The following is a 13,197-nucleotide window of genomic DNA, read 5'->3' as shown; positions in this document are numbered from 1 at the left end:
CAGTCCGTTTCCTGCAGCAGCTGTAGATAATGTGGGAGTAAGCTGATAATCAGTCAGTGCAGTGTTTACAGCCTGTTTATGTTGGCCTCTGAGTGCAGCAGCTTTCTGGAAGGGTTTGCCGCAGCTGGACCCACTGATGATGTGGACAGTTTATAAAATCTGATCTATTGCACAATAATAATTTCTAAATGTTTCTTTATATTTATGCACCTTAATAATATCAGTCCTTTAGTGTTGTACATACCAGGTCATTCTGCATAAGGAGTATTTTTACCTGCAGCACGTTTTGTCAGCAGCACTTCGACCTATGTCAACTTTTTTTTAATTTAAACCCAAGTGTTCCCTCAGTTTGAGCTCTGGGTTTGGTCTCCACCACCTCCTCCTCCTCTTTAGCTGCTAAATGCTCCACTATGTTCACCAGCTGGTCTCTGACTGGGTCAGGTTGGGACCCCAAAACCAGTTCTGGACCTCAGACAGCTGTTTGTAGGAGACAGGACCAGACATGTCCTCACAGTGATAGAGTACCACTCCAACGGTACACATACACACTGGGTGATGTGTGTGTTGATTTGCTGCCAGCAGCTGATCAATAGATCAATAGATCAGGAAGAGAAGCTTCATGGAGACACAGAGGTCACCTGGCAGTGTGTGTGTGTGTGTGAGTGAGTGAGTGAGTGAGTGAGTGAGTGAGTGAGTGAGTGAGTGAGTGAGTGAGTGAGTGAGTGTGTGTGTGTGTGAGTGTGTGTGTGTGTGTGTGTGTGTGTGTGTGTGTGTGTGTGTGTGTGTGTGTGTGTGTGTGTGTGTGTGTGTGTGAGTGAGTGAGTGAGTGAGTGAGTGAGTGAGTGAGTGAGTGAGTGAGTGAGTGTGTGAGTGTGTGAGTGTGTGTGAGTGTGAGTGTGTGTGTGTGTGTGTGAGTGAGTGAGTGAGTGAGTGTGTGTGTGTGTGTGAGTGTGAGTGTGTGTGAGTGAGTGTGTGCGTGCGTGCGTGCGTGCGTGCGTGCGTGTGAGTGAGTGAGTGAGTGTGTGTGTGTGTGTGTGTGTGTGTGTGTGTGTGTGAGTGAGTGTGTGCGTGCGTGCGTGTGTGTGTGCGTGCGTGCGTGTGTGTGTGTGTGCTGACAAACCTGCTGCAGCCTGAGGATCAATACCAAGGCAAAGATGCTTATTTGAGTCCAGGAGATGAAAACGTGCAGCTGAGCAGGTGCTGGATTATTGGAGCCTCAGTACGTTGTGGAGCTTAAGGAGCTGTCAGTTCAGTGAGGGCAGTGATGCTAAACCAGGTGTGACCTCTGGCTGAGGTGGAGAAGTGATGGACCAGATTTAGGGCGTTTGTTAAATGTCACTGCGTCAGACCAAAGCTCATCTGTGACTCTTATCTGACCGTGTGTCCGTCTGAGCGGCAGCAGTCCAGCAGTGGAAATGTTTACGTGATGTTTCCTTCAAACGTGGTTGAATTTGTGCCGAACCCACTTCCTGGGACACGGTTCTGTTTCTGTGGACTCTCCAGACCAGCAGGCGTGTGTACCAGTCAGGTTTCCAGACTGAACCAGGAAGCAAAGAGACAGTTGGGGGACAGGTGTGGGCAGGTCGTGGAGCGTTTAAGGTTCTTTAATAAACCGCAGGTTTTGGTGCGAGAGCATCTCGGCCTGAACCAGCAAACGTTGGGAATCTGCTCAACAGGAGCTTGAGTTGACTGGAAGCTCCAAATGCAGCCACAGACCGAGGCTTCAGGTTTCGGGTTCAGGCGTGCAGTGGTCCGGACTCCTGAAGGGGGGGGCTCGGTGGGAACCGTCAGCAGCTTCCTCGCCCTGCAGAGTCTGACAGCCTACGTGTTGTTTTTCACTTCATGCTGATTCTCTGGATCTAAGATAAACAGGCAGCAGCAAAGCTGTTATCTTCCACAGACATGGTTTGTTTTCCTTCCCACTAAAATAAGAGATCATTCGTCTTCGCTTGGTAAATCCTGGAGGAGACGGGAGGAATTTCTGCTGATAACCACAAACAGCAGTCTGACTTCAGCCTGAGCTCAGGTTGTGTCCGTGTTGGCACGTTTACGTCAGACTCAAACCTGCTGAGGTCTGTCACATATTTCCACTGAAACATGAGCTGCATCGACACAAAGTCTGGATCAGATTGTGTTGAAGCTGCTTTTTATTTCGTCCTGTCGTTTCTCTGTCGGTGCCAACGAAGAGACTGTGGAGTTTGTGGAGTCCCCAGGACTGACCTTGTGAGCCTCCTTCAGAAATGTCCGGGCTCTGCCGCAGCACAGAAACGTCTCTATCGTGGTTAGATGGACATGTGCTGCTGTTTCCTGTTAACACGATCAGGTGAAAGCGTTAAACCTCACCCACAGAAATGGCTTTTAAAAAAGCCTCTTCCATTTTTCTGATGGAAGTGTTTTCAGCCTAATCTGAATTCTTCACTCACGGTCTGCCGGTGGAGAAAAAACTCATTTGCATGAAATATTTGTGCAGTCGATCAGAAGTTTCTGTGGAAAGTGCTCTGACAGTTCGGGAGAAGTTTCCCAGCTGCACAGCTGCACCAGACAGAAAAGTGATTTTCAAAATAAATTGCAGCACTCAGAGGAAATTAGGGACGCCGAGACAAGAAAATGAGGAGGAAGAGGAGGAGGGATGACAGGATGGACATTAACATGATGAGGGAAAGAAAAGAGAGGTTGTCCTCCATCAGTCAGCTCCGAGCTGCTGCTGTGACGGAGAAACCTCCTCTGAGGTGAAAGGTTACTCCAGGTCACGGGCCATTCAGCAGATCAGCTGTAGGTTTATCGGTGACGTGCACCGGGGGTCAGAATATTAGGAACCTCTGAGCTGACTGAGCAAACACGAGGCCTCGTGATGGTCGACTTGCTGACGATAGCGTGTTTGCATTTGACTGTGCAGATGTTCCTAATGAAGTGGACGCTGATGTTTTGGGAGTTTGTTGGTCTGGCTGAGGACTCCTGTCAGGTCACACTGAAGAGCCGACTCGTGTGAACTCATTCAGATCGAGTCCATTCAGGCTGCAGGCTGACAGGTGTTCGCTGTGGGGAGGTCCACACTGACCCGCCTGGTTCTACTCCTGCTTCCTGTCATTTCCCTCCTGATGTAGATTTTAGAAATCCTGGTAAACTCACCCCAGTTTGTTCCGGCTCGTGTTTTGCAGATTCTGAACACACCTGAGCTCAGGTGCTGCTTAGAGAAATAAGGTTGTGTGTTTTTTAGTAGCTCAGAGTCTGAGGACTGTAACACAGACGCAGCTGACGTGGACCCTGCTGGTGGACAAAGTGCAGCCAGGGTGTGTTAACCTGAGTGTGGAAAGGTCAGAGGTCACGGGGTTAGGACAGCCTGGTCTGTCTGAGCTGTGCTCTCCTTCACTCCGCCAAACCCAGACCAGCAGGAAACCACTGAATCGCTCCTGTTTCCTCCATGGAAACGAGCTGAGCCATATTTATTGTCTGTGTGAGGACAGCTGGTCGACCTCCTGCTGGGAAACCTGGAGAAGTTCCTCCATCTGTGAGGATTACAGGAGACGTGTGAAAATTCACAGCCGGGGTGTGAAGATCGACACTCGAGGATTTTACACAATAGTAAAACTTTTTATTTCCTCTTGCTTCAGAAAATCCTCGTCCTCCAGTAAATGAAACAATAAAACAATGGTTGAGTTTATGAAGGAGGAGAAAAGTCCCCACGGCCGATGAATCCTGTTAGGACGGATTTGATTCGGTTTGTTAAATTATTGTGCTATTGATCAGTAAACTGCTGCAGCTGCACTGGATTCTCATGGTTTCAGTTCTGTTCCTCAGGTTTTACATCCACATAAGAAACTCAGTTAAAGGAATCACAGACTGGAGACCAAACTCGTGGTTTTTGTGTGTTTTCACCACAGACCGTCCCCTGCTGATCATATTCCGAACACTCCATCAGTTTATTGATTGTTTTTCCTCCAGGCAGCCACTGGTTTCAGATCCTGTCCCTGAAAATCAACTTGCAGGAGACAACTGACAGACGAGATGAAGGCAGCGTTTTGTCTTTGAGCTTGGACTGTTTTAAAATTTGCTTCTGTCACACGGGGATGCAGCAGTGTGGAAGGTGAGCTGCCAGCGGCCCCCCGTCCCTCTTTCGCCCTGCAGGGTCACTGAGGTCTCAGGTAAATTGCACCTTTTCAGATGACGTAGATGAAACACCTGCAGAGTGAGCCAGAGGGGAGCCAGCTCCCTGCAGCTGCCTGTGGTTTCATTTATCTGACCTTTCATGTGGCAGGGAAATGCATCCAGCGGCTTTATAAGGAAAAAGGCAGCAGGAAAAAGGCAGCAGGAAAAAGGCAGCAGGAAACAGGCAGCAGGAAACAGGCAGCAGGAAACAGGCAGCAGGAAACAGGAAAAGGGCAGCAGGAAACGGGCAGCAGGAAACGGGCAGCAGGAAACGGGCAGCAGGAAACGGGCAGCAGGAAACGGGCAACAGGAAACGGGCATCAGGAAAAAGGCAGCAGGAAACAGGCATCAGGAAACAGGCAACAGGAAACAGGCAGCAGGAAAAAGGCAGCAGGAAAAAGGCAGCAGGAAACGGGCAGCAGGAAACAGGAAAAGGGCAGCAGGAAACGGGCAGCAGGAAACGGGCAGCAGGAAACGGGCAGCAGGAAAAGGGCAGCAGGAAAAAGGCAGCAGGAAACTGGCATCAGGAAAAAGGCAACAGGAAACAGGCAGCAGGAAACAGGCAGCAGGAAACAGGCAGCTGTTCCGGCGTATTAGTGTGAGATCCTCAGTGTGTGTGTGGATTTGAGTGTGTGTCTCATCCTCTTCTTCTTTTGCCAAAAAAATCATCTGTGACCATTTGTCTCTGTCACTCTGACAGATCTTATTCACTCTGCTCACACACACACACACACACACACACACACTGACAATCTCACACTCATGTGCAGGAACAGAAAAGTGTTCAGGGTTAATGATCAGTGTCTTTGCAGTTTGCAGGTTGAGGTGCAATGATGCTCGAGACACAAGCAGCAGCTGCTTTATGCCTTGTTAAAATCCTGGGGCACAATAAAAACATGTGGAGACTTGGGGACAAAATCCAGCTGAGCATCACTTGAGACCTGCTCCTGGTCTGGAATTAGCCCAGTCTGAGGTGCGTCAGTTTACAGAGCTCTGAGGTTTGATCCCTTCAGTTTTGTCTCTGCACTGATGAATCTACCTGGTGACGCTGAGCCGGTTGTTTCTGAATGAATGTACAGACACAGGAAGCTGCTTCAGCCTGACTGAGACATTTGCACGTTCGTTAACACTCTGTTCTCACGTGCACTTCTCTCAGCAGGCCGTCGAGGCGTCTTCAGACGTGCGAGGTGAGAGACAGAAATGTGTGACTGCTGCAGGAGTCAGAGGTCAGCTTTAAAAAGCTGCGGCATGTGGAGCGTGTTGTTTAACGCTGGTACAGTAAATCTGCATGAGGTGACACATCTGACAGTTTCCCTGCAGGAAGCAGCAGCAGCAGCTGATTTACACTTATTAACCCGCGGAGTGTTTGAGCGTGAAGCAGGGCCGGTGGAGCTCTGCTGGATCCGGATTAGACCCAGTCTGCTGCCGCTGCAGGAGGTCGCACGCTTGTATGTGTTTTCACTCACGTTTTGACAAACGGCGTGACAGCGGGTGCTTCAGTATCAAACATCTGAGAAATCCTGGTGATTCACTTGGGATTGTGGGTAAATATCACAGTGTTTATTATTGGTGTAATATTAGTTGCTTCCCCTGCACAAATCTGATTATCCATTTTAAAGACTCCCAGGTTCCGGTGGAGCTGGTCCAGCGGTTTTTTCTCTGACGCTTCAGAGTAGCAGTGATTTAGGACAGGAAGGAGAACGTGAGCGTGACACATGAAACCACATGACCCGGTCATGTTCAGGAGCAAGTGATGAAGGAATAAAGTGTTACCTAAACATCAGGAGCACAAACCGATTGTCGTCAAAGTAAAGATGTTGTTGTTGTTGTTGTTGTTGTTGTTGTTGTTGTTGTTGTTGTTGTTGTTGTGGTGGTGCGACTTCCTGCCCACATGTTTAACTTTTCTGTGTGAAGTGTCTTTTTGTCTGAGTCTGAAGTGAGTCGAGGTGTTTTGGAAGCGGCTGGTTTCAGGTCTGCCTGGAGCGGCCCGTTTGGGACTGAGGGCTCCCTGCAGGTGTGCACGGCCTCTGCGCACACATCTGTCCAACACACACACACACACATGCTGCATCTCTTCCTTCTGTCCTTCTCTTGTTTCTCTGTTTTTCCTTTAATTTTCCCCCTCGCTGCCCAGCTTCCAAACCTCTCCGAAGCTGTTTTCGGCTCATTTACTCGAACCGGCTGGCCGCTGTCTCCCATAACTCCACTCGTGGCCACCCAAAGGCTCCTGGGCGCCCTTCTTTTTTATTTCTAGTGACAGTTGCAGCAGAGCGCTCCTTCTCTCCGAGGCCCGGGCCGTGATGTGAGTGATGGGAGGTTTTTCGGTGACGATGGAGCTTCGAGGCTCCAGGCTCCGCTGCCCGCCCGAGGCCCTGCGGACCTCATTGCGGCTTCAGGAGGACCAGGGGGCAGAGAGCAGATAGTGAGTCACTTATCTGGACTGCAGCTTGGTAATGGCTTCATTTGCACACATAATGATGGAGGCTCTTCATTCTGTATTCTGCTGTGATGAGCAGCTCTTCATTACTGCGTGGAGCTGCCGGCGCTCTGCTGCTGATGACTGAGCTCGGCCTCACTTCATCTCCTCTAACCAGGAGCAGAGGTCACGCTCCGACTTCCTCTGCGACTTACACTGGTTGTGTTTTTACTCTGGGACAAACCACGAGTGCATCTGATAACACGGGTCTCTGGCTCACTTCACGAGCTGCAGCTGGTTCGATGGCTGAAGGTGAAGACGTTAGTTAGAGCCCACAGGTGTGTGCGTGTGCGTGTGTGCCTGTGTGTGTGTGTGCGTGCGTATGTGTGTGCGTATGCGTGTGTGCGTGTGTGTAACCCAGAGCTGGACTGCTCGACCTGCAGCTTGAGATCAACCCGACGTGACTGTGAAACAGGTTGCTTCTGGCTGCAGAGTGTGTTTATTCAGGGGGTCTGGACTGTTTCCTGTGGCAGATAATCCCGTTTCCTACCTAGTGGCCTCGTGTTCGGGGTCTCAGTAAACCAGGAGAAATGATTCTCCCTGAAAAACGGAGCAGGAGAGACATAATTAGTGTCAGGAAGTTTCTCCTCACAGTGGCTGAAAGCTCAGGCAACTCAAGCCATCATGAAGCCAACAGGAAGCTGTGTGTGTGTGATGGATTAGCTCTGGTCCATAGTAGAATCATGGCACGGGTTCCAGACGGAGGTTGCAGGATGTTAATGAGCCAGGCCCACTCATCTGTGTGTGCACGTCAGATCTGCGCTGCAGGGGCTGCTGGGTAATGGCGTGCTTGAAATGATTCCTTTGCCGCAGACACACGGATCACGGAGAGCGTCTCCGGTTTGCTGCCCGCCATGAGAAAGAATCTCAGCCCAGTTTGGATCGAAGTGGACTGAAGAGGATCCAGTTCATCAGGCTGGAACCACAGGCTCAAATTCACAAACACACATTTATTTGATGTGTTTTCTATGACCCTGCAGTTTTTTAGCCTGTGGCTCAGCAGCAAACAGCAGACGGACACAGTGTTGGCCTCTCAAAGCAGATATGACCCACACCTGAGGAAAACGCTCAGCTGGTTCTGAGACTTTTAACCCACAATGCTTTGCTTTTCTGAACAGAGCGTATCGGCCGAGCTCTTTAATGGTGAGGTCTTAAACCTGGTGCTGGTGTGTTTTGTGTTTCATGTGTGGAGCCGTCCTGACCCTTTGGATGAGAAGATGCAGGTTCCTCGACCAACTGCAGGAACAGAAATAACGAGCGTGGCTGCCCGACTGCCAGAAGCTGAACAAACGGCAAAGACGCTTCTTCCCAATTAAGCTGCTAATTAGAGCTGAGATCTCAAACAAGCGTCTGGGCTGTGGGTAAAGAAACAGAGAAATCTATCGCAACTAACGTGAAACTGGTGAAACAATAAATGTACAAATGAGAAGATTCTGATGGAAACATCCAGTGTCTCTTTTTTATCCCCCAGATTAACGTTTGAGTGGAGCTGCTGTTTCAACCTCAGCCTGCTCTGATCCACTTCCTCTCTGACCTCGTCATCGTCACGATCTGTCATTTAGCCCGGGAGCTGGGTGGAGCGTCTGTAACGCTGGAGCTGAATTCTTGGTTTTAAAGTCCAAATACTGGGTTTAAGCTTCAGGCCTGAATCCTGATTGTGTGATTCTTCACTCGTCTCATGAATTTTCTGCCCCTCCACATTTTCTGGACTTCAAAGTGCAGTGGAGAGTCCGAGTGAGCGGACAGCTGGGTACCAACCATCCACAGTCCTCTGTCGCTTTCACACCGAGGTTGGAGCCAAAGTGGTTTCTGACTGAAAACAGCTCCGACCCAGAGTATCTTTAAAAAGCTCAGGTGCTGCAGGTCCGACTGCACGACTGAAGGACCCAAATTAGCCTGATAGTTATTCACCAGAGCAGGTGAAAAGCAGCTTTTAGGTTCTGCAGATGGTTTCATTAGGCCGTGGATTGGATCAGGCATTAAACTGTTTATTCACCTGTAGGAACAATAGGACGTGTAGGATAGAACCCGTGCACCAGAACCTGTGGTCAGAAACCGTTGTCGGGCCGTGGTCAGAACCTGTGCTCAGAACCCGTGGTCAGAACCCGTGGTCAGAACCCGTGGTCAGAAGCCGTGGTCAGAACCTGTTGTCGGGCCGTGGTCAGAACCCGTGGTCAGAAGCCGTGGTCAGAACCTGTTGTCGGGCCGTGGTCAGAACCCGTGGTCAGAACCCGTGGTCAGAACCCGTGGTCAGAGCCCGTGGTCAGAACCTGTTGTCGGGCCGTGGTCAGAACCCGTGGTGATGGATGTGCTCTGGGTGGTTTCTCTCTGATATGATGTTGTTGAAGTTGTGAGCACAGGTTTGGCGCCGAGATCAAACCGGACCAGTCCCGTCCTGCTGCCTGGCTCAGATATGAACCTGTCTGCTCTAGTCGGATCTGTGTGTGTCCCAGTTCTCAGGGAAACCTGCCCCCATCCCACAATGCATTTGGATAAGGATGAAAGCAGAGCTGCTTCGCTCCTCACTCTGCTTCTCTTCTCTCAACAGGTTTTTAACGAGTTTATCAGGACCGGACCGACCTCTGAAGACCGGACTTCTTTTCTGCCTGGGTCTGGACATTTCTCCTCTTCTGATTGGCTCGCCTGTGAGGCTGCTGCTGATTGGACCGTCCTGAGCTCAAGGTAAGAAGTGATTTTGTTTCCTTGTTACACTGTTTTCTGTAAAGAAGGTGTTTTAATACGAGTTAAAGATCGTACCTTAATCTTTGTAATTAATCAATATGATGAACACTGATAATATGTTTCTGATCACTTTTCTGACATGAGCTTTTTCTTTTAAAACCTCTATATAAATTATAATCCTTGCATTTGTTTCCAACTACAACTTGTGATAAAAGCCTGAATAACAATTATTTGGCATTTTAATATTATTATTTTACAAATGTTCATTTGTAAGAGATTTAATGTATTTAATGGGATTTTTAACGACCTTAATAGGCAAACAGGCAGAAACCCATTAGAAATGACTGCAGTTCATTTATTTATCCCAAATCCAGTGAATATTTATTGCACTTGAAAGTTGTTCTGACACAATCCACCGTGAAAGTTCACTTCAGTTTGCAAGTGAGGAGGGAAGTGCCTCATTGTCAGCTCGTCATGTTAATGAAGCTGTTTGTCAGGGAACTGGATTTAAACTGGGTTCGATTCGTGTGTGTTCTTAGTGTTTTGATAAATGGAGTTTTATGAGACAACAGTCCAACAACAGTCATGGTGGAGCAATGAGAAGAGACAGATTTAATTGAATCTGAATTTTTGGCTCCGCTGTAAATCTCCTCTGGCGTCCGACCTGCTCCCTGTGTTCAGGCCCAAACTAGTTTCAGCTGCACAGGAGTTGCAGTGTTTTTAATGAAAGTGCTGTCAGGAAACACACTGTGACCCAAACATCAGGGCAGGAGTATTTTCTGAAAAATCTTTTATTTCAGTATTTTCTTCCTTTTTCCTTCCAACTGCAACTGAGAAAGAATCTCTGACTCAGTGTTGACTGTTTAGAAAAGCAGGGAAATGAGTTTAGTTCAGCAAATAGTCTGAGACGTGTCCGAGCCGTGTGTGTGCGTGTGCGTGTGTGTGTGCGTGTGCGGGTGTGGGTGTGCGGGTGTGTGGGTGTCGGTGCGCGTGCGTGTGTGTGTGTGTGTGCGTGTGCGGGTGTGTGGGTGTGGGTGTGCGTGTGTGCGGGTGTGTGGGTGTCGGTGCGCGTGCGGGTGTGTGGGTGTCGGTGCGCGTGCGTGTGTGTGTGCGTGCGTGTGTGTGTGTGTGTGTGTGTGGGTGTGTGTTTTTGCTGCTGTGACAATAAATATCACAGTGCAAAATTAATGAGTAAACGCTGGAGGACATGTACAGTGTGTGTGTGTGTGTGTGTGTGTTGTTTCTGTGTGTGTGTGTGTGTGTGTGTGTGTGTGTGTGTGTGTTGTGTCTGTGTTGGAGTTTTCCCAGTTTGCCTTGGGGCGATGCAGAGATCCCACGGGAAAAGTTGGAGGTTAAAGACCAGCATGAACTTGAAAACACACACACACACGCACAGACACAACACACACACACACACACTTGATATTCTGGATTAGAGATAAGAGCTTTTCCCACATGCCCCAGTGGTAAACAAACATGTTTCAGTACAGCTATCTTTGTGAGGACACTGACTGACATGCTACAGGCCCAGCCCCTAAACCTGAACCTGGTTCTGATCAGAACCCAAATCCAGGTCTGAAGCCAACACGTCCTCACAGGGATGTGGTCCTCACGCTGTTGGCCGACGAGGCCACAGTTTCCTTCTGTGACTGACTCCAGCTCTTCTTCATGGATCTGGGCTCCAGTGCTAGACCCTCTGACCCGAAGGTAACGTGTCCGTCATTAGGCTGATGCAAAGACAGGGTGACGCCTCAGGCCTGAAATGTCACAGTAGAAGAAGAGATGTGTTTCTTCTGTGCTGGAAGATGATGTTCTGATATTTGGGTCATGTCGTCCCACAACAGCTTCGTACGAGCAGAACTTGAAGCTTTGTTCTTCTTCTCTGGTGTCGCTCGGCTGATTCCACTGTCAGCGCCGCACAGGCCTCTCTCTCTCCGTCTTTACGTCTCTCTCCCTGTCACTCAGCCGCTCGGTTTTGCTGTTATTACCACAAAGTGCTCTCTTTCTGTCACGCTGCTTCATCGTCGTTTCTGGATAATTAAACCTCTCTCTGTCTCTTGTTCCCCGCTGAGTCATCTCACAGAAAGACAGACGAATTGTGATGAACTGTCTGCTCCTCAAAGGCCTCATAAAACTGGTCCATGTCTTTTTATTTTTGACTCCGTTGTGTGATGTGTGCAGATAAAGAACTGTTAACTGGGATCTGAAGAGTTCGCATAAAGATTTAGGAGACTGAATGAAAACAAAAGATCAACACTTCAACTTCTGAACACGAAAATCTCTTTTCATCAGGCTGAAATATGTGATCACACTGGAACAGAAGAGGAGCTGTAGAAAGTAGCTCTGTTTTAGAAAAGATTTTACCTGACACTGGACATTTTAACGTGTTAAATCGTCATTTGGATCCAGAGGAGCTGTTCTGTGGACTTCATTACTCAACATCTTTACCTTCTGACGATACCTTCAGCTTGGGTCTGTTGGTGAGACGGAGCGCTCTGATTGGCTGTTCAGCTCAGTGCATCAGTGTAGTCTCCATGTTTTCACACTTTTAGTGAAGCTTCTCCTTATTTTTCTCCTCCACCTCTTCCTTCCTTCTTCCACAGCCAAAGACCAAGTCCTGCCAACAGCAGCTCCACCTGCAGCTTCTTCTCAGACGTGTTCTGGATCAGAAGCAGCTAAAAACCGTCTGTGGTGTGAAGATGGTCAGCAAACGCTGCTTTGGTTACTCTTTGTATATCTGCAGTACAGGTCTTCCACTGTCCCTCTTTGAATGACCAACACAGACTACTGCCCCCTGCTGGTGTGGAGAGGTTTTTTCTCAGGTTCAGGTCCTACGTGCTGGCTGGCTGTCGGCTGGAGTCTGTGGGTGTGTTCAAGGACACTTTTTGGTCCAGACGAATTTGGTTTGTCTCTGTCCTAACAGCACCAGTGAATGTGGTGTCCTCAGCCTAATGTATGTGAATCCAGAACCTGGTTCAGCTTATGGGTCTGAGCCGTAAACCTCCATTGTTGTCCAAAAACTATTAAAAACACAGCAGGGAGCCACACCGCTGACCTGGCTCACATGGTTCTTCCTCACCAACAATGGGAGGCCCGTCTGTTTCCGATAATGTTGAGATTTCGGTATTTTAATCTACTCTTGGCAAATGAATGCAGAGTCACCAGGCAGCTGATGTGAAAATGCAAATAAACTTTATTCAACACCAATAATCACAATTAAAATGTTATTTTAATAACTTAGTTCAGCTGTACTTCCTTGCCAGCAGCCTGTTAGACATGAAACATTAAAATTAGTCAGAATTCGGTGGAGGCTCGTGGGAGTTGGTGTGAAATAGATTTGATTAGTGGTTTTGGGTGTTTGGTGACTCTTGGCCTGTCAGAGGAAGGTGCTGCTTGGCACCAGTTCCTCCATCGACGCAGGACGGGCCGAGCACAAAGATCCAAGAAGAAGAGACGGAAAGCGAAGCAGCATTTGGTGTTGTGGTTGCAGAGGAGTGTTTTATTTGGCAGCGTGAGAAGTGAGATTTAAAGCTGTCATTAAAACCAAAATTTGGCAAGAAACATCTTTAACTATCAAGGCTGCCTGAGCCAGGAGGGTCAGCTGCAAAAATCAGATTATTAATAAGACCCGGCTCCCGTCCCAGCATTATTTCTAAATGTCCTGATAACCAACCGAGCGCAGCCTTCAGCTGTTATCAGTCAGCTCCACACAGAAGAGACGTTGTTGTTGCTGATGTCTGAAAGTCCAGATGTGTGATGACTTTTTGAACAGGGGACATTTTCACTACATTTAAAGTTTATAAGGATTTTCATGAGTAGCGTCCTCATGTTTTTCCTTCTTTGACTGAAATGTTTGGTGCTCATCTTGTTTCTGTCCTGCCGTGGAGGAATTA

At 48.6% G+C, this 13,197-nt stretch overlaps 1 protein-coding gene across 2 annotated transcripts in view; it reads left to right on the top strand.

Annotated features, from left to right (window-relative positions):
- LOC113126134 (semaphorin-6D-like) overlaps window positions 1-13,197 on the top strand; it is a 92,280-nt gene that overhangs the window by 5,216 nt on the left and 73,867 nt on the right. For both annotated transcript variants that reach the window (XM_026299984.2, XM_026299983.2), the window contains exon 2: window positions 9,171-9,304. The gene's annotated coding sequence lies outside the window, so the exon portion shown is untranslated. The remainder of the gene's footprint in view (window positions 1-9,170; window positions 9,305-13,197) is intronic.

The sequence above is a fragment of the Mastacembelus armatus genome, chromosome 11 (assembly GCF_900324485.2).
Source record: "Mastacembelus armatus chromosome 11, fMasArm1.2, whole genome shotgun sequence".
Lineage (NCBI taxonomy): Eukaryota > Metazoa > Chordata > Actinopteri > Synbranchiformes > Mastacembelidae > Mastacembelus > Mastacembelus armatus.
The sequence above is the reverse complement of the archived record's forward strand: the minus strand, read 5'-3'. Positions and strand labels throughout refer to the sequence as shown.